This window comes from Rhinatrema bivittatum, chromosome 2 (assembly GCF_901001135.1).
Source record: "Rhinatrema bivittatum chromosome 2, aRhiBiv1.1, whole genome shotgun sequence".
NCBI lineage: Eukaryota > Metazoa > Chordata > Amphibia > Gymnophiona > Rhinatrematidae > Rhinatrema > Rhinatrema bivittatum.
Window position 1 is genome coordinate 457,457,650 of NC_042616.1, and position 25,990 is coordinate 457,483,639.

Consider the following 25,990-nt stretch of genomic DNA (forward strand, 5'->3'; position numbering starts at 1 on the left):
ACATTTCTATCTCCACACAGAGAATTTACCACTTACCTGATAAATTTCCTTTTCTTTAAAAAGGACAGGTGGATCCAGAAACAGTCTGTTATGCACCTCTACCAGCAGATGGAGATGGAGCAAAGTTAACATCATGGTATATATGCACTGACATTAGCCTACCAATATTCTCTGCAAAAGCCAACTGTAGACAAACTAACAAAACTTGGATTATTAATAGAATCATTCCAGCACTCAGCCAACAGGAAAACACTGCACTCAGGCAAGAAGTATAACACTAGTCTAGGGACTGGAGTAACACTTAACCAGTAACCCCTGGAATACGCAGCTATGCAAGGAGGACAACAGCACAATCATCCAGCAGCCAAGTGTGGGAAAGTAGATCCACCTGTCCTTATTAAAGAAAAGGAAATTATCAGGCAAGTAGTAATTTCTCCTTTCTTAGCATATAGGCAGATGGATCGAGAACCAGTGGGAGGTACCAAAGCTACTCCCGAACAAGGTGGGAGACTGCCCACGGTCCAATCAACACTGAACGCGCAAAGTCAGGGAGGGTACGGATGTGTGTCCCTTCCCGGGCCTGCACATCCGTGCGATAATGCCTGGAAAATGTGTGAGAAGAGGCCCACGTCACGCTTGGCAAAGGTCGATGGGAGAAAAAAAAATCAATCCAATCTCCACCCATGACACTGCCTGAGCCTAGTGGAACGAGGCCTAACCTGACTAGAAAACAGCTGCTCAGCATCCATACGTGGCCGTGACTACCTCCTTAATCCAGCAGGTTATTATAGCCCGCGATGCCAGCTCACCCTGTTTACTCCTCCCACCCATGGAGAACAAACAGGTGATCAGTCTTCCTGAGAGGTCAGAAAACTCCAAATAATTCAAAATATGCTTGACATCCAAGGGCCATAACATGCGATATTCCTCCGTATCTCTTTCCGTGTTCAGAGACGGCAGGGAAATTGACTGGCTCAAATGAAAATAGGAGACCATTTTTGGCAAAGAAGATCGAACAGTACGCAGCTGTATTGCCCCTGGAGTCACTTCTAGAAGAGTTCCTGGCAAGACAAGGCCTGCAGTTTGGATACTCTACACATAGAACCATCTCCCATAAGAAACACCATTTTCAAGGTCAGTAACCTCAAGGAGAGGCTACACATAGATTGAAAAGTGGGGCCCGCCAAAAAATCCAAAACTAGATTAATACTCTACAAAGACACCGTTAACTATAAGGGAGAATGAAGACATTTCACTCCTTTAAAGAAATGGGGCCACATCCGGATGAGCCGACAAGAATCCACCATTTACCTCGCTTTGGGAACAGGCAAGCATCACCGTGTGTACCTTTAATAAATTAAGGGCCAACCCTTAACTCAATCCTTCCTGTAAAAATTCCAAAACGAGCGGGATCTTAACCAAATGAGCAAGAACTCCTCGTTCTTCAGACCAAGCCTCAAATACTCGCCAAACCCACATATAGGCTAAGGAAGTGGAGAACTTTCTCACTCATAATATAGAATATAGGAAAATTGGTTCTTACCTCAATTTTCGTTCCTGTAATACCACAGATCAGTCCAGAAAAGTGGGTTGTGTATCCCTACCAGCAGGTGGAGTCAGAGAACAATTAGAACTTTGGGCACTGCTACATAATGAGAGTGCCACCTGCAGTCACTCAGTATTGACCTGTACCCAAGCCCATGCTAACAGAACTAAATAATGAAGGGTAGCACCCAACCAAATTTCTGGACTACCACTTTGCCGCTGGCAAAAACCAGACCGAACTGCTAAAAACCGCTCCATGAATCATGTCTGCAAAAAAGGAGCTTCAACAATAAAAAACTTAAGCAGGTTCTGACCAAGACAGTCTTTCGGTATCTGAAGAAAGGGGTGGGCTGATCTGTGGTATTACAGGAACGAAAATTAGCAGGTAAGAACCAGTTTTCATTTCCTGAACATACCCAGATCAGTCCAGAAAAGTGGGATGTACCCAAGGCCACCCTACACTGGGTGGGAACCCGAAAGACCCACAAGAAGCACACTCTCCCTGAAGGACGGTTCATCAGAAGCCTTAACGTCCAATCGGTAATGTTTCATATAAGTGTGAATAGACGACCACACTGCCGCCCTACAGATCTCCTGAGGCGACAGTAACTGACAGACACTCTGCCCAGGAGGTAGCCTGAGCCCTAGTGGAATGAGCTCTGAGACCCAAAGGCACCTGAAGCAAATGGCTTCCTTAATCCACCGAGATATGGTCGCTTTTGACGCTCTGTCCCCCTTCTTTGGGCCACCAAAGTGAATGAACAAATGATCGGAACGTCTGAAGTCATTGGTAACCTCCAGGTAATGCAATAAGGCGCGCCCGCACATCCAAAAGATGAAGGTCTCTGTTCTGAGAAGACTCCTGGGACCAGTTAGGGAACCCCAGAAGCTCCACAGTTTGACGTGAAAGGCTGAAACCATCTTAGGGACAAAGGACGGAATGTATGTAACGATACCCGATCGTCGTAAATCCGAAGAAAAGGATCCCGACAAGACAGCACCTGCAACTTTGAGATCAGACGGGCCGAGCAAATGGCCACCAAAAACACTGTTTTCAAAGTCAGATCTTTCAGGGAAACTCCACGAAGAGGCTCGAAAGGAGCGCAACATAGAACTCGCAAGATTAAATTCGAACTCCAATCCGGCGACACCGAACGGATGGAAGGGCGCAAATGTTTGAACCCTTTTTATGTTAAAACAGTTTTATTAATATTATTTTTTTTTTTTTTATCAATAAAGGCACAAAACAAACAAACCAAGAGGAGTGTGGTGTGTTTCTAAACCACTCTCCCCTAACAATAAGCATAAGTAGTGCCAATATGACAGATGACCCCCCACCTCCCTCCCCCCTTCTCCTCAGTCCCGATCCATGAACCAGGTCCATCGTCCACTGATGAGACTAAATAGAGGGCAAAAGTAAGAAAAAAAAAACCACGAAACCATCCAGCAATTCAAGTAAGATGAAGTCATCGATCAGGAAATCCAGAAGGGATCACTCATTTAGTACAGCACTGCGAACCCGATGTGGTAGAGACTGCAAATAAACATCCCAAATGTTGAGAAATCGCTTCTTATGTCTTGGAGTTATCCTCATGAGCTCTGCATCTAGTAGCATCATACGATGAAAGTTATTGCGCCAAGCCCAGAACGTTGGAGGATTAAGATCTCTCCAATGCAGTAATATGACCTTTTTTTCCCACCAAACAAGCCTTACAAATAAGCAATCGAGGTCCCAAACCCTGGACCTGCAATGGAGAAACGCAACCAAAGAGCAACCACAGTGGCGAAATAGGGATATGAACCCCCCAAATACCTTGCCAACTTGGTCCAGAGGTCATTTATAGGGGGACACTGCCAAAAGGCATGGGACAAAGAACCCAACGCATGGCCACACCGTACACAGGCAGGGGAAGGGGAAATTTTAAGATGAAATGCTCCTTGGGCCGAAATATAACAATCGGCGTAAAAATTTATATAGCATTTCCCTGAAGTACGAATTCACTGAGATTTGGGGCACCCGTTTCAAAGAAGCTTTAATAATATATGCGGAAATCGTAAACACCCCATCTACATTCCACCGGTCCACCAGGACAGAACATGTATCCACCACTGTCAGCTGTTTAAGAAGCTTATAATACTGCGACAACGAAGGCACCTTTTCTTTTTCAAAAAGAAAGATGGTATTGAGCGATTTAAAGTGAGAGGCTTGCCTAACGGAGGAGGGGAGGGAACCCACATAATGCTGCAATTGTAAATAAGAAAAGACCTCAGTGGCAGAAAGAGCATAAAGTTCCCTAAGCTCAACAAACGGTAATATCTTACCCTCCAAATTTAAAACATGTCCCAGCACCCGTATACCTTGGCCATGCCATCTCCTATAGGCCGCCGTGTGAGAGCCCGGAGTGAAATCTGGATTAGCCCAGATGAGAAGAAAATAAGCGCAAGTACGCGGTATGTGTAATAATCTCGTAAGCTTTAGCCAGGAGGCCCTAATTGGCCTAGTGAGAGCACTCTGCACCAAGAACGTGGGCAAAGCAGCTGCCGGGGCTTGCAAAATAAACTTGAGAGAGAAAGAGGAGGCCAATTCCCCATCTGCAGCACGATCAATAACAGTGGAACTATCTAAAAGCCAATCTCTCACCACCCTGAGGTTGCTGGCCAGGTTGTACAGCGCCAAGTCAGGAACTCCCAATCCTTCCTCTCCTCCACTGCTCCCTCATCCAAATCAAGGGGATACGAGACTCCCCCCCCCTGCCAATAAAAGGTATGCTGGGCTTTATCTAATTGTCAGAGTTGAGCAGTATGTAGTTGTAAAGGTAAGTTCTGAAAAATATATAACCACTTTGGCAAAATATTCATTTTAAAAGGATGAATCCTACCTCCTAAGGACAGGGGTAACCTAGCCCAAGCCAGTAACTTATCCTGAGTATGTTGCAACAAAGGAACCACATTCAATTTATATAAATGTGATAACTCTCGGGGTATGATAATTCCAAGGTATTTAAAGGAGGATTCCGCCCATTGAAGAGGAAAATCCTCATCCCACGCCGCTTGCAGAGATTCCGGAAACGCCAGGGCCATAGATTTAGCCAAATTCAATTGAAGGCCTGAAAAAGTGCCAAAGGCCCAAAAAATCTGAAGCAATGGGTGGAGGGAATGTCGGGGATCTGTCGGAAAAACCGAAATATCGTCCGCAAAGGCGGCATATTTAAAGGTGGAAGATTGGAGACGCAGACCTTTAACTGTTCTTGCTTCTTGTATTTTTTGCAGCAAAGGCTCAAGTTGGAGAATAAATAATGGGGAAAGGGGAAACCCTGCCTCGTACCCCGAGTGATAGAAAACACCTCCGAGTGAGATCCGTTCGCTATCACAGTGGCCTCAGGAGACTGATACAAGAGCCGGACCACATTTAAGAACAATCCCATCCATTGCAACACCCCCATTCCACCCTGTCAAACACTTTTTCGGCATCAAAACTCACTGCCAGAAATGGTGCATTCATCTGTTGACATATAGTCATGGCTGCCAGCACCTTCCGGATATTGGTCAAGGCATATCTCCTTCGGATGAAGCCCACCTGCCCCTGGCTCACAAAGGACGGAAGTACTTCAGGTAATCGATCTGCCATAATTTTGGCTAGCAATTTTTGATCAAAATTTAACAATGAAATAGGGCGATAGGATTCGGGTTCTAAAGGATCTTTCCCCGGTTTATGAATGAGAGTAATGTGGGCTCTATTAATGTGGTCCGGAAAAGCTCCAACAGCAGACAGTTCTGTAATGACATTTACCAATGGGGGTCCCACGAGGTCCAAGATACATTTATAAAACTCAGCACCATACCCATCTGGCCCAGGAGCCTTTAAAGGTTTAGCCTTCCGAATCACCGAATTAATTTCGTCAAGTGTTATTGGCATATTAAGAAGTTCTTGTTGATTCTGGGTCAGATGAGGGATGGAAAGCTGCTCACAGAAACGGTCACAAGCTGCAAGGTCCCAGCCCTCCAAGGCATAAAGAGTGCTGTAATGTTCCTTGAAATAGCACAATATGTCCGTCACATGGGTTACCACCGGACCAGATTTAGAACGCAGAGCTGGGATGTAACGAGATCGTCGAGTGGTATGAACCAAATTGGCAAGCATCTTACCTGCTTTATTACTATGTTGATAGAGCTTATATTGGTAGTAGAAAAAGCTCTTACGCGCTCTTTGATGTAATAAGGTATTGAGCTCTCCCTGGATTGTGAAAAATCGTACCCTAGCATTATGGGAATTAGTATTATTCAGCGAAGCCTGAGCTCGATTCAAATTGAGCAGTCAGTGCTAAAATGCGATGATTAATGGCTCGCTTTCGATGGGCCATGTAAGAGATAATCTCCCCTCGTAATACAGTCTTAGCAGTATACCAAAACAGTGCTGGTGATTCCACATGTTGTGCATTTAAAGTAGCAAAATTCGACCAGTGGGCCAACAAATATTCCTGAAATTTGACATCGTTAGCTAAATAGAAGGGGAATCTCCAAGAAAAGGAGGCAGGACGATCTCCACCAATTTGCAATTCCAAATGCACCGGGGCATGATCAGAAATGATAATTTCCCCAATAGTTACATCTGTTATCTGAGCTAGGCATCGGCGACGTGCACTAATAAGAAAATAATCAAGGTGTGACAACGTGCCATGAGCTCGAGAGATATGGGTAAAATCTCTCTCACCCGGATGTAAAAGGCGCCAAGCATCCACTAACTGGAGAGAGCACTCCAAAAAAAAGAGGGTCCCTTTCCAAATCCCATTTTAGGTCCCACTGAGGAGGATCTATCAAAGTGAGGATCCCTAATAGTGTTAACATCCCCCCCCCATCAAAATACAATCCTCCGCATAGGGTAATAACTGCTGATAAAGCTCCCGAAAGAATCCCGGGCTATAATTATTGGGAGCATAGACATTACACAAAATCACCTTAGTCTGCTGTAACTCAGCCACCAAAATAATATAGCGCCCTAGAGGATCTTTGAGCGTGGAATGGACCCGAATAGGGACATGTTTGTTAATCCAGATGACTACTCCCGCAGATTTGGTAGTACCTGACGCATAGTAACCGTCCCCTCCCCAAAATCTACTTAATTTATCGTGTTCGAGATCAGTAAGATGAGTCTCTTGTAAAAATGCAATGTTCGCTTGCTTACGCTTAAGAAGAGAGCGTATCTTGGACCTCTTAATGGGTGAGCCGATCCCGCATACATTCCAAGTTATGAGATTTGTAACATTACTAGTGAGAAATCCATGAAAAGCATCCCAACAAAGATGCAAGCATCCACAGTGGCAGCAGAGGTTCTCCCAACCGGAACCTCCAGCCACCTGTTACTGGTCGGCTAAGGGTAGTGTGGTGTACAAGTGAACATACCTGGTGAGAATTCACAACATGGATCCTAACCAATCCCCCCCCCTTCCCAAACCCCCCTCAATCCCCCCAAACCCCCCTAACCAATCCCCCCCCTTCCCAAACCCCCCTCAATCTCAATTTGAATCGACATTGCGGACGGGATAGAAGGCAAGGTTTGTCTTTTCGCAGATGACACTAAGATCTGCAACAGAGTGGACACGCCGGAAGGAATGGAGAGAATGAGACGGGATCTAAGGAAACTGGAAGAGTGGTCGAAGATATGGCAGCTGAGATTCAATGCCAAGAAGTGCAAAGTCATGCATATGGGGAGTGGAAACCCGAATGAACTGTATTCGATGGGGGGGGAAAGGCTGATGTGCACGGAGCAGGAGAGGGACCTTGGGGTGATAGTGTCTAATGATATGAAGTCTGCGAAACAATGCGACAAGGCTATAGCAAAAGCCAGAAGAATGCTGGGCTGCATAGAGAGAGGAATATCGAGTAAGAAAAGGGAAGTGATTATTCCCTTGTACAGGTCCTTGGTGAGGCCTCACCTGGAGTACTGTGCTCAGTTCTGGAGACCATATCTACAAAAAGACAAAGACAAGATGGAAGCGGTACAGAGAAGGGCGACCAGGAAGGTGGAGGATCTTCATCGGATGACGTACGAGGAGAGACTGAAGAATCTAAATATGTACACCCTGGAGGAAAGGAGGAGCAGAGGCGATATGATACAGACTTTCAGATACTTGAAAGGTTTTAATGATCCAAAGACAACGACAAACCTTTTCCGTAGGAAAAAAATCAGCAGAACCAGGGGTCACGATTTGAAGCTCCAGGGAGGAAGATTCAGAACCAATGTTAGGAAGTATTTCTTCACGGAGAGGGTGGTGGATGCCTGGAATGCCCTTCCGGAGGATGTGGTGAAGACCAGAACTGTGAAGGACTTCAAAGGGGCATGGGATAAACACTGTGGATCCATAAAGTCAAGAGGCCGCCAATGAAGAGTGGGTGACTCACCAGAATGATGGCTACTGCATGGAGACAATACCCTTATTCAATAAACATACACATGCTTACTGTGACTCCAACATCGTACTAGCTTCAAAAGCAAGAGGAAATGTGGAATAAAGGATCTGCACTCACAAAGGGGGGAGTAGCTGGCTTGTTACGGCGGTTACTACCCCAAACCAAATAAGCCTGTTACTTCTATTTCTGTGCATGTGCAGCATGGTTCTCTGCTTCAACGGCAGGGGAGAAGAGAAGGCTGATGCTTCGCGCATGTCCAGCATGGCTCCCTGCTTCAACGGCAGGGGAGAAGAAAAAAGGGTTCACACTCACAAAGCGGGGAGTAGCTGGCTTGTTACGGCGGTTACTACCCCAAACCAAATGTGCCTGATACTTCACTTTCGATGCATATCCAGCATGGCTCTCTGCTTCAACAGCATGAGAGAAGAATAAACTGATACCTCAAGCATATCCAGCATAGCTCCCTGCTTCAACGGCAGGGGAGAAGATAAACAACCAATAAGGGCTGTATAACATAGTCTGAGTAGAACAAATAAGCATGGGTGTAGCTTGCTTATTGCGGCAGTTACTACCCCTACTACCCCTAACTTATCAGCTGGATATTCACTTGGATGCAGCTCCATCACTGCTTTCTGCATTGGTGGTGGGGGTGGAGGGGAGGTGAAGCCAGGAGCTGGGAGAGGCAGATGGGTGTGGGGGAAGGTGTGTGGGGCTTGCTGGGCGGACTGGATGGGCCGTTTGGTCTTCTTCTGCCGTCATTTCTATGTTTCTATGTTACCCCTTTGCCCCTCCCCAACAGTTTCACAACCCCAGTTGTGATAGTGTACCCCATGTACAACCTGGAGATCACTATCATGCTGGCATCCCCACCCCCACCCCATCCAATAAAAGAAAAACTGACTATGAGATTAACATACATACTTGTCAACTTGCCCAGAACTTGTCAGGAAAAATCCCAAAAGGTACTAGACCGACATGAAACAGTTGGAACAATCAAACATGGGTATAAACATATATGAACAATCATAATTGCATCAAGTATGAGGCATATAAGCGATTATAAACCTACATATCTGCAACCCATAGAATCACCCAAAACGAATCAAAAGACAGGCAGGGAATAGATTATATAAAGTATAAGCAATAGGGTTTGGGCTCCACCATTGCCAAACAAACAAGTTCCTCAGATCGGGCCCACACTGCAATGTTGCATCTTAATGTCTAGGAGAAAGACAGGAAAACACAAAAGAAAAATTGAGAAATAGTCCTCTGGGCCGCATGAAGTCCAGATGGTCTGCCTGCTTTCAGAAGGTCACATTTATTTTGTCCATGAAGAGTTGAAAAGGATCAGAAATCACCAATCCATCTAGCCAGCGTATCCGCCGGAGCTTTAGCAGCCTCCGTATCTGGACTGGCGGTGTGCGTCCAAACTCCACCGCTTCTAATGACCAGGTTTGAAAAAAAAAAACAAAAACAAAGCCTGTCAATGATCCAAAAGAGATGCAGAAAAAAAACAAAAAACCTTTCCCACAGGAGGAAGGATGCACAAAAGAAAAAGTAAAAACCCTTTTCTTCACTTATTTTTCCCTTTTTTCCGTAAGAAGAACAACCTGAGCTAGAGGTGTCAGACTCAGAAGCATACATAAGAAACAAACAATAGCAGCCAGTCTGATAGCCTAATCCAGCTTGGTATTTGCATCAGGAATCTCCCTTCAGTAGAGATTTAGCATCTTGGGGCGAGGTGTACCAAGTGTACCAAGTGACTCCTGCTTCAGTCGCCACCCACAGCCGTGCCGGATATAGCAACGAGGCGTGAACCCCTTGTGCCAGTAGTTGAGAGCAGATTGGGGCCATAGCCTTCCTTTGGGCTGCCACTGCAGCCAAAAAGTCCTGAAAAATAAGCACCCGGTGGTTTTCATATTGCAGGACCCAGCCTTTCCGCATTGCCACCAGAATTTCCTACTTGGGTACATAATTAAGGATTTTAGCAACCACAACACGAGGCCTCACGGCGTCTGGCCTTCGGGCCCTCAGCCGGTGTGCACTCTCAATTCGCAGCCAGCCATGTGCTGTTGAAAGAGAGAGCTCCCCGATCAGCCAAGTTTCTAACAGAGCCGGCAAGGAGCGATCCTCCAGAGATTCAGGCAAGCCTACAAATCGCAAGTTGGATCTTCGAGAACTGTTCTCCAAATCCTCAAGTTTTGCAGTACATTTACTGACTTCAGCCCGTAGGGCCGTGATATCCCGCTGCGCCGCGTGGAGGCCATCTTGTGTCTCAGACATGCGGCTCTCCACCTCAACGAAACGGCTTTCAAAACAGCTTAAATTCGCTGAAATTTCAGTAATTGCCGCTGTTATATTTCTGAGTTCTGGCCCCAATGCCTTCATAACCGCCGCTTTGATCTCGGCTATAGCCGGAGCCGTAGTCGCGTCGCCAGAACCAGCCGCCGCCATTTCCGGGTCCGAGGAGGGAGGAGCAGTGTCTTTCCCCTTGTCTTTTGCCTGTTTTACGGGCCGCACCGGCATTCCAGATGGCAAAAAACTATAGCAGCGCAAGCACTAATATTCCAGCTCTTAAATTGGACTTATCTTATTAGTTCGGGATGCGGATGGGGTGCGATGCAGACGGCAGAGCGCCGAGAGAGGGAGAATCACTTCCTCCTCCCTCAGTGCATCACGTAATTTCATGTTTGACCCCTTAAGAAACCGAGCAATATCCAGATGCGCTGCCAGCGAACAGCCGTCAAAGGTTCCCCGCAAGGCACCTAGAGCTGCAACTTGTACACGAAGGGAATTGAATGCCAAGCCCTTAGCGAGGCCCTGTTGCAGAAAGTCAAGCATCCGAGGAACATGCACCACTAAAGGGTTGCAGGAATACTGATGACATCACGTCTCAAAAAGCTTCCAAACTCTCACATACGCCATAGAGGTGGCTGGACGTCTCGCCTGTAGGAGGGTGGAAATGACTCGTTCTGAATAACCCTCAAGCGTAAACGTTGCCTCTCAAAAGCCCAGCTGCGAGAGAGAAGCGATCCTCCCGATCCGAAAATATGGGCCCCTGACGGAGCAGATGTGTTAGATGAGCCATGCATACCAGATCTGCGAACTACGGACGACATGGCCACTCCGGCACCACCAGAATCACCCTTCCCGGGTGCCGCTCTATGCGATGGAGAAGTTGACATATGAGGGGCCAGGGCGGGAAGGCATACAGAAGAATCCCCGTGGGCCAAGGACACATGAGAGTATCTATGCCCACTGAGCCCTGTTCTCAGCGACGGCTGAAAAAACAAACTGTTTTTGCGTTCGCCTGCTTTGCCATCAGATCCAGCTGCGGAGTTCCCCATCTGGCGCAAATGAGATTCCACGCCTAGAGAGATAGTTCTCATTCCCCTGGGTCTAGTTGCTGACTGCTGAGAATCTACTTGCACATGCTCTACTCCCACGACATGGGATATGGCAATGCCCTCGAGATGGCACTCCGCCCAGCTGAACAGAAGATGTGCCTCCAGCGCTACGGCGGGACTTCGAGTCCCGCCTTGCCGTTGATGTATGCCACCATTGTCGCACTGTCAGAGAAGACTCGTACCATTCTGCCCTGGATCCAGGGAAGAAACGCTCGCAGGGCCAGACATACAGCCCTGGTCTCGAGCCGGTTTATGGACCAGGATCTTTCCATCGCCAACCAGAGCCCTTGGGCGGACCTGTCTGCACACACCGCCCCCCAACCTGAGAGGCTGGCATCAGTGGAGATTATCGGCCAATTTGGAGTGTCCAAATCCACCCCCCCGTTCCAGATTGTCCAGTGACAGCCACCATGACAGACTGGCTCTGGATTCCGGAAGTAGAGGCATTGGTAGATGGAATTGCTCCGACACCGGGCTCCAGCGAGACAAAAACGCACGCTGTAAAGGTCTTAAGTTAGTGAACGCCCAAGGAACCAAGTCCAAGGTTGAAGCCATGGAGCCCAGGACCTGAAGATGCCGCCACACTGTGGGATTGTTCCTTCAAAGAAGGGAATGTATTTGTTCTTGCAACTTTCCTATTCGGTCCGCTGCTAGAAACACTTTGCCCAGCAAGGTATCGAATTGTGCTCAGAGATAAATCAACTTCTGAGTGGGTTCCAAGTGACTCTTCTGCACATTGATTACCCAACCTAGGGATCGCAATGTGAACATCACCATGTGCACCGATCTCTCGCAGTCCTCCCAAGATTTCGCGCAAATCAACCAGTCGTCCAGGAATGGGTGGACCAAGATTCCCTCCTGACGAAGGAAGGCCACCACCACTACCACCACCTTGGTGAACGTACAGGAGCTGTTGAGAGAACAAATGGGAGGGCTTGAAATTGGAAGTGTCGCCCCAAGACCTTGAACCGCAGAAACCTCTGGTAATTCAGCCATATCGGAATGTGTAAATATACCTCCATGAGGTCCAGAGAAGCGAGAAACTCCCCTTTTCGAACCGCGGCCATCACTGTCCTCAGGGTTTCCATACGAAAGCGAGGAACCCGAAGGCAACGGTTCACCTTCTGCAGATAGAGGATGGGCCGAAACGTGTCTTCCTTCTTGGGGACCACAAAGTACACGGAATACAGACCTTGTTCCTGTTGACCCTCCGGAACTGGGATAATAGCTTTGAGCTCGAGAAGTCATTGTAGAGTCACCCAGACCACCTCTCGCTTGACACTTGAGGCCACTCGGGACTCCACAAAAACCTCCTGGACCGGGCACGAGAACTCCAGTGCATACCCATCTTTGATCCCTTCTAAGACCCAGCGGTCTGAAGTAATTCTTGCCCATTCCGTGTTAAAGTTGGATAATCTGCCTCAGACAGCTTCAATGACGGAATGGGTGCTCGTGGCTTCATTGGGGGTTTTTATTGCTTCCTGCATCAAGATGTCCCAAATCTCTTCTAGGCCAGCGACCCCCTCAAAAAGAAAATTATTCCTTACCTGCTAATTTTCGTTCCTGTAGTACCATGGATCAGTCCAGACGGTGGGTTATGTCCCCCGTCCAGCAGATGGAGTCAGATCAGAGCTCGAGAGTGTCACCTCATCTACCAGCGCACCCTCTGCTGGAGCTCAGTATCATGAATAACAAAGCCCAAAAAACGAGCAAGAAAAAACAAAACAATTTGGATCAAACAAACTGGCGTAAGCAAACACCAAGAACAAGAACAGGGACGACCCAGAACTAGGTCGCAAAAGTCAAACTTGTGAGGAGCTGTACCAACCCCCATAGCAAGAATATAGAAAAAGACAGCTACAGATACAAAGCCGAGCAGAGGCTCCCAGTCCCAAAGCGGTGGGCGTCTGGACTGATCCATGGTACTACAGGAACGAAAATTAGCAGGTAAGGAATAATTTTCTTTTCCCTGTACGTACCAGGATCAGTCCAGACGGTGGGATGTACCAAAGCTTCCCTAAACCGGGTGGGCCCCTGAGAGCCCTGCTCGGATAACCTGATCGCCAAAGTGCTCAGAAGCCGAAGGTGGCAGGTGTAGCCGATAATGCCTAGCGAAGGTATGCAGTGACTTCCACGTCGCTGCCCGGCAGATCTCCTGTGGAGAGACCGCACGAGACTCTGCCCAAGACGCAGCTTGAGAGCGTGTAGAATGAGCTCTGACGCCCCTAGGCGGATCCCGACCGGACCCAATGTAAGACGCTGAAATGGCATCCTTGATCCAGCGGGCGATGGTCGTCTTTGACGCGGCGGAGCCCTTTTTAGGTCCCGACCAGAGCACAAACAGGTGATCGGAAACACGGAAGTCATTGGTAACCTCTAGGTAGTGGAGGAGCACCCGCTTGACGTCCAAATGACGAAGAGACTTCGAATCCCCCGGAGAGAACGCCGGGAGCTCCACCGTCTGATTCATGTGGAAGGAAGAAACCACCTTCGGAAGGAAAGATGGTACCGTACGAAGCGAGATCCCCGCTTCCGAAATGCGTAGGTAAGGTTCCCTGCATGAGAGAGCCTGCAGTTCCGAAATGCGGCGGGCCGAGCAGATCGCTACCAGAAAAACGGTCTTCATAGTGAGGTCCTTCAGCGAAGCGCCATGTAGAGGCTCGAAAGGCGCGCCCGCCAGGACCCGAAGAACCAGGTTGAGACTCCACGACGGACAGGGATCCCTGACCGGTGGCCGTAAATGCCGGACCCCCTTCAGGAAACGTGCGATATCCGGTTGGAGAGGCAGGGAGACTGTTGTCTGTAGCAGGACATTCAGAGCCGCGACTTGCACTCTGAGAGAATTATATGCCAGTCCCTTATCCAGCCCGTCCTGCAAGAATTGAAGGATCAGTGGAACCGTCGCCTCCGTGGGCCGGGCTCCATGGGCGACACACCAAGACTCGAAAACCTTCCATACGCGAACGTAGGCCACGGAAGTGGAAGGCTTGCGTGCCCTGAGCATCGTGGAGATTACCGCCTCTGGATAGCCTCTGCGGCGGAGGCGGCACCGTTCAAAAGCCAGGCCGCAAGACAAAAGAGTGCCGCCTGCTCGAAAAATACCGGTCCCTGTTGCAGGAGCCGGGGAAGATGACTCAGACGGATCGGCCCGTCCACCGACATGTGCAGCAGATCTGCAAACCACGGCCGACGCGGCCACTCCGGCGCTACGAGAATCACGGGACCGCTGTGATTCTCTATTCTGCGAAGTATTTTCCCCACCAAGGGCCAGGGAGGAAAAACATAGAGCAGCTGACCTTCTGGCCACGGCAGAGCGAGAGCATCCACCCCCTCTGCCCCCCGCTCCCTTCTGCGACTGAAGAAGCGCGGAGCCTTGGCGTTGAGCGCGGTCGCCATCAAGTCCAGTCGAGGGGTTCCCCAGCGACGCACCAGGAGAGCCATCGCCTCGGAGAGAGACCATTCGCCGGGGTCCAGCCTTTGCCGACTCAGGTAATCTGCCTGGATGTTGTCCACGCCGGCAATGTGAGAGGCCGCGAGCCGAACCAGATGAAGTTCCGCCCATGCCATCAGGAGCGTGGTTTCGGCTGAAACCTGAGCGCTCCTCGTTCCTCCTTGACGATTGATGTAAGCCACAGTAGTCGCGTTGTCCGAGAGAATCCGTACCTCCCTGTTCTGAAGCAGGGGGAGGAAACGCTGCAGCGCGAGGCGCACTGCCCTGGTCTCCAGACGATTGATCGGCCACCTCGCCTCCACCGGAGACCATGTCCCCTGTATGGCGCTGCGCTCGCAGACGGCGCCCCACCCCACGAGGCTGGCGTCGGTGGTCACCACCACCCAAGATGGAACTTCTAGAGAGACGCCGCGAGCCAGGTGAGCCGGGACCAGCCACCACTCTAGACTGTCGCGAGCCAACTGAGGAAGAGGTAGAATCACCTGATACTCCTGTGACACCGGTTTCCAACGAGAGAGCAGGGACGCCTGCAGTGGGCGTAGGTGTGCAAATGCCCAGGGAACCATGTCTATGGTGGATGCCATCACTCCCAGAAGCTGTAGATAATTCCAAGCGGTGGGTTCCGTCAAAGACGCGAAGTGCCTGATGTACTCCCTCAAGGAGAGAGCCTTGTCCGCTCGTAGGAAGACCATGCCCTGCTGAGTGTCGAAGGTCGCTCCCAGAAAATCCAAGCGCTGAGAGGGAACTAGGGAACTCTTGGTCAGATTCACCACCCAGCCTAGAGAGCGAAGCATCTCCAAAACTCTGGCCACCGAAGCCTGTCCATGCGAGAAGGACTTTGCCCGCACCAGCCAGTCGTCCAGGTAGGGATGTACTAAGATCCCCTCCCGTCGAAGGGACGCCGCCACCACCACCATTATCTTGGTGAAAGTTCGTGGGGCCGTCGCGAGTCCGAAAGGCAGGGCCCGGAACTGAAAATGCTGATCCAGAACTTTGAAGCGGAGATAACGTCTGTGGTCCGGACGTATGGGGATGTGTAGGTACGCCTCTGTCAGATCCAGAGAAGCCAGGAACTCCCCCTGGTGGACTGCTGCAATAACAGACCGCAACGTCTCCATGCGGAACCGACTGACCCGCAGCGAGCGGTTTACTTCCTTTAAGTCCAGTATGGGTCTGAACGAATCGTCCTTTTTGGGAACTACGAAGTAGATGGAATAATGGCCCGAGCCCACCTCGGCGGAGGGAACGGGAACAATAGCCTCGATGTCCTGGAGCCGGTCCAACGTCTGTTGAACCGCCATCCGCTTGAGATCGGAGCCGCAAGGGGAGAAGACGAACCTGTCTCTTGGCGGACGGACAAACTCCAAGGCGTAACCGTGTTGTATGGTGTCCAGCACCCACTGGTCTGAGGTTATCCTTACCCACTCCTCGAAGAATGCCGTGAGTCTGCCCCCGATGGGCGGACTGGGTCGCTCTGGCATCATTGGGAAGGCTTGGTGGAGGTAATTCCCTGTCCCGAGGCCTCTCTTGCGGGACGCCGCCCGCGAAAGGAACGGGACCAAGGCTGCGATCTACTGGGAGCTGCGCGAGAACCAGGCAGTCGGTACGACCTGTAACGCCGCTGTGCTCTAGCCCTGGTTCTAGTGGAAGCAAACGCTCGGTAAGGGCGCTGTCTGTCTTCCGGCAGGCGATGTACCGAGTTCTCCCCCAGCGACTTGATGATTTCATTGAGATCATTGCCAAAGAGGAACTTCCCCCGAAAAGGAAGGGATCCCAGGCTCGATTTGGACGAGGCGTCCGCAGACCAATTACGCAGCCAGAGGAGCCTCCGAGCCGCCACCACCGAAACCATGGACCGAGCCAGTACCCGGAACAGATCATACAGGGCATCCGCCCCGTAAGCAATAGCAGACTCCAGGCTGTCGGCCTGGGCAGCTTCCTCCGGAGGTAACTGCTGGGACGTCAAGAGCCGTTGGACCCAGAGAAGGCTGGCCCTCTGAGTCAAAGAAGTACACATGACGGCCCGCATTCCCAAGGCCGAAACTTCAAACACCCTCTTGAGAAACGTCTCCAGCTTGCGGTCCTGCGTGTCCCGTAGGGCCGTTCCGCCCGTGACGGGAATTGTCGTCCTTTTCGTCACCGCTGAGTCCACTTTCGGAAACCGAATGAAATCCAAGAAATCCTCCGGCAAGGGATATAATTTTTCCATGGCCCGGGAAACCTTCAACGACGCCTCCGGGACGTCCCATTCCCCAGTGAGGAGCTGCAGGAAAGACTCATGTACTGGGAAAGCCTTTGCCCGAGGTCTGAGAGCGGCCAGCACCGGGTCCCCCTTCTTTGATGACGTCGCGATCGCCGGAGCCACCGGTGCCGGGGGGTCCGGTGGGGGATCCAGATCCAGCTCCTGCAGGGTCTGCCGAAGAAGATCCTCTAGCTCTTCCTTGTGAAAAATTCGCAAGGCGCGAGGATCGTCGCCCTCCGCCTGTCCCTCCGGGGGTGAAGGATCCGAGGGATCCGAGGGCTCAAACCCTGATGGGGAAGCCGCTCCTACCAGCCGTGGCTGAGATGGCAAGGCCGAGGTCCCGAGAACTGCCCCAGCCGGAGGCAGGGACCCTGGAGGGGCGAGCGCAAGCTTAGGAACCTTGGGCGCCGTAGGGCCAGCTGAAGCACCTCCCGGATCTGCCAAGCCCTGCAAATATGCAGTGTGCATCTTTAAAATAAAATCCGGAGAAAAAAATGGTAGACCGGGAGGCGCAGCAGCAGCAGCCGGGTCCCCCTGATGCAGATGAGCAGGCCGTCCTTCTTCGGGGCATCGGTGTAGGCGAGGGGGGCCCTTAACTGCGTCTTCCTCCTCAGGCGAAATTGCAGCGCACAAATCCTCCTCTAAAATGGCCGCCCTTCCCACCCTCGGCGAGGAGGTGGCCGGCCCACGCTTCCCGGGCTGTGGCGAAGATGGCGCCGGAAACGTACCCGAAGTGTGCGCCTCACCTTCCCCATCGGGAAGGCATCGAGGGCAGAGTCCCTCCCGCGAAAAACGGGACCCCGGGTCTCCGCAGGACTCACAACGGGAGAATCGCGGCATAGCCGTGCCGGCGAAGAAACAATGCCTCGGGGGGGGCCAAAAGTAAAACCGCACCACGGGGGGGGCCGAAAGGCCTCTCACTACCCGTCAACGAGTCCTCCTGCGCCGGCGGGAAACCCCCTGCCGGCGTGCCCAGGCCCGCGAGAAATTTCGCCGGGCCGCGGGACCGAAGTGCACAGTGGCCGGCAGAGCCGACCGAAAAAGAAAACAGCTGAAAAGAAAAAAATTGTACAAGAAATACCACACTTACCCCGAAGGTAAAGAGAGGAAAGCGCAGAAGGAGGCAGAACAGAGGAAAGCACGCCTCCTCAGAAATTAAACTAACTTTCAACTTTTTTTTTTTTTTTTTAACTTGATCCAAATTGTTAGAGAAACAACAAAATGACAGGAAGAACTGTATGAGAGAGAGAAACTAAACCAAAACCTGTCACACTGGGGAAGCACTGAATTCCCCAACTCGCATCTGCTGGAGTCAGAAAGATACTGAGCTCCAGCAGAGGGTGCGCTGGTAGATGAGGTGACACTCTCGAGCTCTGATCTGACTCCATCTGCTGGACGGGGGACATAACCCACCGTCTGGACTGATCCTGGTACGTACAGGGAAAGGGCTGCTGGTGCCCTGAAGCAGGTTTAGAAACAGGAGGTGCGGGTCGCGGACTTTTCCTTCTCGCCTGGAGGCGAATTTCCTCTGACCTGATTGGCTTGCCTTGCCGGGACGCTAGGGGAGAAGCCGACGGGACGCCTATAACAGCGGCGCGCGGCTTTGCTTGGCTTAGCTTGGCTTGGCAGGAAACTTTGAATCTTGGACTGCGGCCGTGAGTTTAAGAAGAGGCAAAGATGCCTGATTTTTTTTTGTCAACGACAAAGAATCCTCGGTAAGAACTTTTGAGTGATTTACTTCTTAATAAGTATTGTGATTTTATTGGGCTTGGTCTTGCCTCTTCTTTGGGATGCTGCACACAAAGAGGAAGGCAAAACTGAGAGAGAGTTGTCCTCTACACCTTTGTCTTCTAACCAACCTAGAATTGAGGATTGCTTTGTAAAGACTCCCATAGAGATACCAGGAGGAGTCGCTGCTGAAGGTTCAGACCGGGAGCAGGGAATGAACCTTCTGACTCAGGAGACATAATTAACCCCTGGAGCATCAGAAACACCTGAGCCGCCCACAGGGAACAGAGAAAAATTACTATTACTACTTTCGGGTGACCCCAAGCTTAAATTGAATTTTACACCACCACATCAGAGAGGAGCAGAGAGAGCGGTCTGCTCCCTTGAGAGCCCAGTTATGGACCTCAAAGAACAAAGTGGTATATCTTCCTTGCACTCTGTACCTGGCCAGGCCCCAATGGAGGGAGGGAGTGAAACCATCCAAGGTGGGTCATTAGCTGGACTATCTATAATCACCCCTAGGAACTTTAACCTGGAAGAAATAGGATCTATGTTGGTAACAATGCAAAAAACTATTAATAATATTGCCAATACATTACAGGATTCTTTAAATAAGAATTTGGTACTACAGCCTAAGGTTGATAAGGTAGAAGGTTCGGTGAATTCTTTAGAAGTTAAAGTGAAAGAGATAGATAAAGTTCAGGCAAATTTAATTAGGTCTGAGAAAATATATCATGATAAGTTAGAAGTTATAGAGAATCAAATTAGAAAAAATAATTTGAGGATACTTAATTTTCCAAGAACTCACTTAATGTCAGCTCCAGACCTATTCAGGAGTTACCTCTTAAATGTTTTGAAATATACTAATGAAGCATTACCAGCAGTATCAAGAATTCATTATGTATTTCAAAATCAGGAAATAGAGAAACAAAAACAAGATGATCAAGCTGAGTTGAATTTATCTGATTTTTTAGAAAAATCCTTTGAGACAAATATAACTACGAGAGCCACTCTCATTGTCCAATTTTCCTTCCTGTCTGAAAGAGACCCAGTATTAAGATTATATTTCAGAAATCAGAATATAAGGATTTTTCCAGACATCTCACGTGAGACGCAAGCCAGAAGGAAGGAATTTTTGTCAATGAGGGAGGAAGCTCTACAAAAAGGGGCTAAATTCATATTGAGATTCCCGTGTCAATGTATTTTGGTAATTCAGGGGAAAAGGTATGCCTTTAATCAATCATTCCAACTGAGATCCCACCTGGATGCGTTACCCAAAAATCCCAATATTGAGCTGGTAAATTGAGGAAATATGGTGAGGCGTTGACATAATTTTTCAGTATAGATTTATAAATTTCTATGTTAAACAGGCTGCTTCTTGTGCCTTAGTTTCCTCTTCTTATTCTCTCTTTACCTATTTTTTTTCTCTTTCGTTGTGTGCTGAAAATATTCACAGATAATGAATCTGTTATATAGGTCTAATGACCCTTTGTATTGTTGATCATTGTGAATTATATTGTAATAATTTTAAAAGTCTAATAAAAATAAAATTAAAAAAAAAAAAAAAGAAACAAGAGGTGCGGAGTATCTACCCGCTCTGAAGCGGCAAAAGTCCCGAAACCTGGCTAGAGGAGGGAAGACTTTCTTAGATCTTTTATCTTCCAGCAACAGATTGCCCTTGGATTCGGCAAGCAGCTTTACCAGCTGATCCAGATCCTCCCCAAACAGGAGCTTGCCCTTAAAGGGTAGATTACAAAGCTAGGACTTGGAGGACAAATCCACCACCCAATTTCGCAGCCAGAGGAGACGCCGCGCTGACACCAAGGATAGCTTACCTCTCGCCGAGGTCAGATCATACAAAGCATCTGCAACATAAGCGATGCCTGCTTCTAGGTGGGCGGACTGCAGAGCCTCACTGTCGCCCGTACCGGCTCCGGCAGCCGACTCCTGGACCCAACACAGACAGGTCCTCTGCATGAAGCTAGCGCAAACCGCCGCCCGAAGACAGCGCGGGAACCTCGAATGCTCGCTTCAACTGGATCTCCAGCTTGTGGTCCTGCATGTTCTTAAGGGCAGCCGCCCCAGCAACCGGGATAGTGGTCTTTTTCGTGACTGCCAATACCGCGGAGTCCACCTTCGGAATCTTCAGTAAATCCAAAACATCAGATGATAATGGGTACAGTTTCGCCATAGCTCTGCCCACCTTCAAACCGAAATCTCCCACTCCCGGGTCACTAGTTTGCGAACCTTCTTAGGCAGAGGAAAGGATGTTGTGGGACCCCTAATGCCGTCGAGAACTGGACTGACGCCCTCTTTGTCAGACTCTTCTTGAGAAACCTTAAGTCCCAAAACTTCAAGGACCTGGGGAATAAGGGGTCTTAACTCATCCCGCTTGAACAAACGCACCACGCTGGGGTCATTCCCCTCCGCAGGAGGGTCATCGGGCTCATCCGGATCATCAGTCTGCCGCCCCTACTACCCCAGAAGCCGGCATCGCCCCAGACCCCGGGATCGAATCTCACGTACCCTGGGGAGAATCTCCTGTGGGGTGAGCCTGAACAGAGAGGCACTGACGAGGGTCCGTACCCAGACATCTTTTCTCAGGCAGGTCCGAACCTGCCCCCAGGAGACCGGGCTGCTTTACCGCCGAGCATTTCCTTGCCAGGAAAGCCTGGTGCATAAGGCGGACAAATGCTGGGGAAAACCTCTCCGGGTCCCCCTCCCCCATTGGAGAGTTGGCTGGGGTGATATCAGTTCCCCCGGTGAGGTCTTCCCTCACTGGGGCTAGAACAGGCAGAGAATCCTCTTTCCGCAAAGCCGAAGACGAGATAGACGTTCCCTCCCCGAGGGAGGAGGCAAGAAGCCCTGAAGAGCCCTCTAACCCCGGGGAACATGCTGCGCATAAGGAGGCCGCATCTAACGCCTGGCCACGTGACCCACACGCATGGTAGGTCTGAGATTCTGTTTTCGGTCCAATCCGCAGCAGCGCGCAGATAGTCTGAAGTGAAATAGAAAAGGGCGCGAATAAAAAAAGAAACGCTTGGTGCCACGATGCAGAGACAATTTCAGTCAGCCAGGGCCGGAAAAACAAAATTTTCATGCTGCGGGCTAAGAGACTACCGGCCGAGGAGAAACAACGCTCGCAGCCGTGCCGTGGGAAAGAACATAAGAACATAAGAAAATGCCATTCTGGGTCAGACCAAGGGTCCATCAAGCCCAGCATCCTGTTTCCAACAGTGGCCAATCCAGGCCATAAGAACCTGGCAAGTACCAAAAACAAAGTCTATTCCATGTTACCATTGCTAATGGCAGTGGCTATTCTCTAAGAGGTAGATCTTAAAAAAGTACGCGCGCGCGTACCTCTGCTCACGCACTGGTTCTGGATCCACCTGTCCATATGCTAAGAAATGTCTCATTTACAACTCTGAGACATTAATTCACCTTGGATATCAATGGGAAATCCCAGCCACTCATACACAGAACAGCCCGCCCCCCAACAAAAAATGCTTTTTACAGTTAAGAAATAAACCACCAATGCCCCAGCAGAGCATTAGAAACTGCCTGCATGCAAGGTTGGTGTGTGCCTAAATGAAAAACAAAAAAAGCAACATTTTTTCTTATTTACACAATTTTATACTCTCATCCTTCACTCACAAGTATCCTCTATTAACAGGACTCTAGCCACACATTTTTCTCTGGTGCGCAACATGGAGTTCTCCAGATTTGCATTACTATCATACCCTCAAAATCTCTGTCCACGTAAGCCTGTAAGGTAAGGGGTACTAACCCTAATCTGTCAAACCTAAGGGCTCCATCTTTGAATTGCCTACCCCGACACCCACAACAAATCAAGACAGAGGAGAGGGGAAAGGGTGTTTTGCCTTCATATATCCCCCTCCTCTAAGTACCTTTTCACCTTCTACAACACAGTCTTCATACATCTTGGCTGGTTCAGTGTCCTACAGGTTAAGATACTCTGTACACCTACTGCTCTGAAATGGAGAAATTACTTACCTGATAATTTCATTTTTCTTAGTGTAGACAGATGGACTCAGGACCAATGGGTATAGTGTACTCCTGTTAGCAGTTGGAGACTGATCAGATTTCAATCTGACGTCAGCCCCTTGTACATATACCCCTGCAGGAAGTGCAGTGCTTCAGTATTCTTCCTTGAAAAGCATTGTGGATATGTGTGTGACTGACTGAGTAACTTAATATGGATAACAAATAACTTTGTTAGAAAGTTAAAAACTTGATTAACTTGGAACTGGTTGATTGACTATAGCTGGAGATCGCCAGTGTACTCAACCGGAAAGCGTCGACACCCGGCAGGGTGGACGCCCTAGGTAAATGAAAACATGGCTTACCCTTGATTCGTTGAAAAACCATGTATAACGGCAGCCCAGGGTGGGATGCTGAGTCCATCTGTCTACACTAAGGAGAACGAAATTATCAGGTAAGTAATTTCTCCATTTCCTAGCATGTAGCAGATGGACTCAGGACCAATGGGATGTATAAAAGCTACTCCCGAACTGTGTGGGAGGCTGCCCGTGTCCCACTTAGGATTGCCCTTGCAAATGTTGTGTCCTCCCGAGCCTGAACATCCAGACTGTAGAATCTGGAGAAGGTATGGATGGAGGACCATGTTGCCGCCCTGCAGATCTCGGCAGGTGACAGCATTCTAGTTTCTGCCCAGGAAACCGCCTGGGCTCTGGTAGAATGGGCCTTGACCTGTAGAGGTGGTGGTTTTCCCACTTCTACGTAGGCCGCCTTGATCCAGCAGGCAATGGTTGCCCGTGAGGCCGCTTCCCCTTGCCTCTTCCCACTGTGAAGGACGAAAAGGTGGTCCGTCTTTCGTACTGTTTTCGACATTTCCAGGTATCTGGATAGGAGCCTGCCGATGTTGAGATGGCGTAGACTACGGGCTTCTTCAGACTTCTTCAAACCATCCATCGTAGGTAGTGAGATGGCCTGGTTAAGGTGGAAGTGAGAGACCACTTTGGGGAGGAAGGAGGGAACCGTGCGGAGCTGAATGGTCCCCGGGCTGAGTCTGAGGAACGGCTCACGGCAGGACAGTTCTGTAGCTCTGAGATGCGGCGGGCCGAACACACGGCCAGCAAGAACACCATCTTCAAGGTTAACAGACGGAGGGACAGGCCTCGGAGGGGTCTGAAGGTGGATCCCGCTAGGAACTCCAAGACGAGGTTGAGGTTCCACAGGGGCACTGGCCACTTTAGTGGTGGGCGAATGTGTTTGACTCCTTTCAGGAAGCGTGATACATCTGGGTGCGAGGCTATGCTGTCGTCCTCGCTCCTGGAGCCGTAGCATGACAATGCGGCTACCTGTACCTTGATGGAGTTGAGGGACAGACCTTTCTGTAGTCCACTCTGTAGGAATTCCAGAATCACGGGAACTTTAAAGGAGCGTAGTTTGACGCTGCGGTCTTCGCACCAGGCCTCAAAGACTCTCCAGATCCTTATGTATGTTAGAGATGTGGAGAACTTGCATGCTCGGAAGAGAGTATCTATTACTGCCCCCGAGTATCTCCTTTTTTCTCAGGCAGGCCCTCTCAATGGCCAGACCGTAAGAGAGAATTGAGCTGGATCCTCGTGGAGGATGGGACCTTGTTGTAGCAGGTCTCTGTGTGGAGGCAGGGTTAGTGGATTCCCTGCCAGTAGTCTTCTCATGTCTGCGTACCAGGGTTTTCTTGGCCAGTCCGGGGCCACCAGAAGAACTAGCCCCCTGTGCCGCTGAATCTTGTGAATGATTGCGTCTAGCAAGGGCCACGGAGGGAAGGCATATAGCAGGGTCCCCTGGGACTGCGGATCCCGCCTGCAGCTGAAGTATCTGGGTACTTGAGCGTTGGATCTGCTTGCTAGAAGGTCCATGTCTGGAGTCCCCCACCGATTCACTATTATCTTGAAGGCTGTGGGTGACAGCTTCCATTCTCCTGGGTTTAGACTTTCCCTGCTGAGGAAGTCTGCCGTGGTGTTGTCCTTCCCAGCGATGTGGACGGCGGAGATGTCCTGGAGATTTGCTTCCACCCAAGCCATCAGAGGGTCTATTTCTAAGGACACCTGTTGGCTGCTGGTTCCGCCCTGCCGGTTGATGTAGGCCACTGTCGTGGCGTTGTCCAACATCACTCTGACTGCTTTGTCTCGAAGTCTGTGGGCGAACCACAGGCAGGCTAATCTGACCGCCCGTGCTTCTAGGCGGTTGATGTTCCACCCCGCCTCTACTTCGTTCCATCGCCCTTGGGCGGTTAGCTCTTCGCAGTGTGCTCCCCACCCGTTTAGACTGGCATCTGTGGTGAGCAGGGTCCAGGTTGGGGAGGATAGTCTTGATCCCTGGCTGGGTCTGGACTCTGGCCAGTAGTGGTAGACGTACGGTGTAGTTCTGGGATCGTGGACTCCACTGTGATAGAAGTGAGCGTTGCAGGGGCCTCAAGTGGGCTTGTGCCCATGGCACCACTTCCAGTGTGGATGCCATTAGTTCGAGGACTTGCAGGTAATCCCATGCTGTGGGATGGGAGGCGCTCAGCAAGGTCTGAAGCCGGTTCCACAGCTTTGATCTCCTCATAGGGGTCAGGCTGACCTTGTCTTCCTTGGTGTCGAATCGGACTCCTAGGTACTCCAGCAAATGTGAGGGCTGTAGGGAGCTCTTGTTTGTGTTGACTACCCAACCTAGGCTTTCCAGTAGGGTTATGACTCTGCTGGTCGCTTGGCGGCTTTCCTCCGGTGATTTTGCTCTGATCAGCCAAACGTCCAGGTAGGGATGAACGAGGATTCCTTCCTTCCTGAGTGTTGCCGCCACCACTACTATTACCTTGGTGAACGTCTGGGGTGCGGTGGCTAACCCGAAGGGTAGTGCCCGGAACTGGTAGTGATGATTCAGGACCTTGAAGCGTAGGTAGCGCTGGTGTTCCTGATGAATTGGGATGTGTAGGTAGGCCTCCGACAGGTCCAGGGATGTGAGGAACTCTCCTGGTTGTATTGCACTTATGACTGATCGTAGGGTTTCCATGCGGAAGCGTGGGATCCTTAGGTGTCGGTTGACCGACTTGAGGTCCAGGATGGGTCTGAATGTACGCTCTTTCTTGGGTACGACAAAGTAGATGGAGTAGTGTCCAGTATTTATTTCCCGTGTAGGTACCGGGGTTATGGCCTCGAGAGCCAGAAGTCTGGTCAGTGTAGCTTCCACTGCCGCCCT

The 25,990-nt window shown here is 50.1% G+C and overlaps 1 protein-coding gene across 5 annotated transcripts in view; it reads right to left on the reverse strand.

Annotated features, from left to right (window-relative positions):
• Positions 1-25,990, reverse strand: part of PHETA2 (PH domain containing endocytic trafficking adaptor 2) — a 45,868-nt gene that overhangs the window by 11,448 nt on the left and 8,430 nt on the right. The window lies entirely within an intron of this gene.